Raw genomic sequence first — 3,678 nt, forward strand, 5'->3', positions numbered from 1 at the left:
GCCCCCAGCTGGGCAAGGCCTGGACAGATGGCTGTTTGCCAGGTCCCAGGGGAGGGTATCCCTCATACAACTGAGTCTTGGACCAGCAAAGATCCCAGAGCCACAGACCCCTGGGCAGTTCTGGCCCAGTTCTGCATTAACGGATCAGAGTTAACATAACGTGGAACCTGGCCTTCTCTGGGCCTCAGCTTGCCTTCCTGCAAAAGGGATAGGACTTAACCTATAGGTGGAGTTTCTCTTATTCTGTTGGGTGGCAGAGCCTGGAGCCCAAAGCCTTGGATCCTGAGTGCACCCTAGGCCTGGGTGGGAAGCCTGGAGGAGGTGGCGTCAGAGCCAGTGCTACAGCTGGACAGACCCTCCCACACTGAGTTCAGTGCAGAGATTTGGGGGATACCATCCCACATAACCACCGCTGATGCAACCGCAAGCAAATCATTCCCCTCTCAGGGACTCAGTCCCAGTAGAACTCAAGGGTAGGAGGTGGCCAGAGATACTGACATGCTAGGGAGAAATGGGGCTCCATGAACACCCCCAAAGGGACAGAGGTGGGGTCAGAAGAAGCTGAATGGCCGGGCACAGTGGTTCATACCTGTAATCCCAGCACTCTGGGAGGCCAAGGCAGGAGGATCACTTGAGCCCAGGAGTTTGAGACCAGCCTGGGTAACACAGCCTGGGCAACATAGCAAGCCCCATCTCTATTTTTTTTTAATAAAAAAATTTTTTGGTAAAAAATAAAAGAAGCTGAGCAAGTAGTCTTTTTTTCCTTTTTCTTTTCTTTTTTTGTTTTTTTTTTTTTTTGTTGTTGTTGTTGTTGTTTTGTTTTTTTGAGACAAGGTCTTGCTCTGTCAGCCAGACTAAAGTGCAGTGGTGCAATCATAACTTACTGCAGTGTCGACTTCCCAGGCTCAAGCAATCATCCCATCTCAGCCTCCCAAGTAGCTGGGACTACAGGTGCATGCTACCATACCCAGACGAATTTTAATGTTTTGTAAAGATGAAGTCTCACTATGTTGCCCAGGCTGGTCTTCAACTCCTGGTTCCACCTTGGCATTCCAGATTGTTGGGATTACAGGCGTGAGCCCCGCCCCTGGCCTGAACAGGTGGTCTTTAAGTTCCCCACTTCACTACAAACAGCTGCTCTGCTTTTATCTGTTACACACACTGAGCTTCAGAATAAGATCTCCAGGCTTTTTTAAAGTATCTGCTGATTAAAACACACATACAATTTAAAAGCCATGGGTCTTGAGGGCCTCTGCTCATTCCTTCTGACCTCCTTGAACTTGTGATTCTAATCAGACCCTGATGAGCTCAATAAGAGGTGGACTTCATTCTACTCAGTTTCAGCAAAATAATGAATTCACAAAGTCTAACCATCGATCAAAAACCAAGAATCTATGGAAAACCTGTTCTGCCCTCCCACCCCAGAAAAACATAATACCTGCCTGTCCTCAAACACCTGGCCCAGAAAAGATTTCTAAAGGACGTTCACACCCCCAGGGGATATAATAAGTCTCCAGCTGCTTTCTAAGCCAGACAGAGAGAGAGGACCTCTGGTCACAGACCTTGGAGGAGACAACTTGCCCAACCCCATCTTTCTCTGGCCAGATCCAAGACCAGGGTCCCAGCTCCTCCTCCACTCCATCTTCTTCAGAGGACTCAAAGGGGAAACTTCTCATCACACCTGATCCCTACTCACCTTTCTTTCCTTCCAGAAGTACAGTTGGCTCTGCCACCAGGGTGGGAGGCCCACAACAGAGATTTCCTGGCCTCTTGTTAGTGATGTGCCAGCATGAGATGAGGCTTCCATCTGTTGTCCTCCCAAAAAGGGAGAGGAAGTCCAGCTCCACAGAGAGGCAGTGCCACAGAGCACATGTGGGAGGGGGCAGCCTGCCCACCAACCCCTACAGGGAACCTTCCAGGTAGATAATTTGCCCCTCCTTTTCTAACCATGCCTCCACATCTTCTCAGTCTGGTGAACTCCTACTCATCCTTCAAAACACATCTCCAACGTTACTCCTTCTGTGAAGCCTTTCTGAGCTTCCTTCTCACATGCCACTCCCAGCTCATGTGCCACTTCATCCATATCTGTCTTGTGTAGCTCTGAAATCAGGTGATAATAATGCTTCCAGGAACAGCGCACACTGGAAGTCAAAGGACCTCAGTTCAAATGTCAGTTCCCTTATTCAATAGCTATGAGACTTTGGACGGGTCACTTTGCCTCTCTAAGCCTCAGTTGCTTTATCTGTAAAGGTGAAAAAATAAAATTTATCCTCTAGGCTGGTTTTTGTTTGTTTTTAACAGAGTCTTGCTCTTGTCACCCAGGCTGAGTGCAATGGCACAATTTCAGCTCACTGCAATCTCCTCTAAGCTGGTTTTGAAGATTCTGTGATGTACGTGAAAGAGTCTAGAATTATGTCCAACACATAGAGGCACCCAAGAGAAGTGGGCGTCATTTCTTCCTTAGAAAAGCTGAGCTTCTCAAGGACAGGAACCAGGTCTTCATTCATTCATTTATTCACTTGTCATCACTGAACTCTTGTTGGGAACCAAGCCCTGAGCCAGAAGTTGGGTTATGCAGCAGGTCACAAAACAAACTCTGTCCGGGGTCCACACATCTCACAACTAGTATTCCTCACCTGTGTATCTCTGGCACCTGCTGTGGCTGACACTGGTCCCATTCACCCCAGGTGGTTTGGGCAAGGGCAGGTCTTCCAAGTCCAGGCTGAAAGTTGTCTGCCCCTAGGATGGTCAGCAGGACTCTTCCGCTCTTGACAGCCTCTGAGCCTTGTCTGAGCACTCTGGGAGGACACAGATGAAGAGGAGCTCTCAGGGAGCTCCTGATCAGATGCAGGAGACCCCCACCTCATCCCCGGAGAGTTTTCAGCCTGATGAAAGAGACAGATTCCTCGATCCCAACCTTGAAAACTCCCAATCTGATGCCAGGGGCACATTTTCCTGATTTGGGGAAGTCTCATTCGGAGAGCAAAGAGCAGAGTTCCATTTTCCCTAATACTGCAAACTCTCAGTCTGATGGAGGAGACGCATGCCTCCTGATCCTGGCCCAGTTTATCACTGATGGGGGTCAGATTGTTCCCATCACAGGAGGGGACCTCCTCTGATGGGAGAGGCAGTCTGCGCACATAGATAGCTTGAGAGTCAGATAAAACAACATGTATGGGGAAAAAAGAGATCAATCTAGGGTCCTTTTGAAAAGCTGGCTGTGCACAGTCTCTGTCCATTTGTTTGTGGACTCAGAAGGGATATTCCTGGCTCTGCAGATGCACCGTTTGAACCCGCAGGGCTGGACACAAATGACAGAGGCATCCGCCTCATGAGCATCCAGCCAAGCTCCTCACCAGACAACCCACACCAGAACTGGCCAGAGGCCCCGTCACTGGCATCCTGCACCAGCCTTGCCAGGGGAGGCTTTCTCACGATCAGGGACATCTGGGCTGGCCCAGCTCCCAGAAGCCACCGACATGAAAAGCGAGGGGCTCCGCAAACACCATCTGCACATCATAAAGCCGCTTGGTGGCTCCCAGGGGCTGCCTCCAGCTGCGGCTGGGTTGCCCGGGAAAAGAGAGGAAGGTACCAAGCGGCCAGGAGGGGGAGGGCAGGGGGAGAATAAGGATGGCCAAAAGGGGAGAGCCAGGCTGGCAGGCTTCCACCTGGCACCTA

Source organism: Macaca thibetana, chromosome 20 (genome assembly GCF_024542745.1).
Source record: "Macaca thibetana thibetana isolate TM-01 chromosome 20, ASM2454274v1, whole genome shotgun sequence".
Lineage (NCBI taxonomy): Eukaryota > Metazoa > Chordata > Mammalia > Primates > Cercopithecidae > Macaca > Macaca thibetana.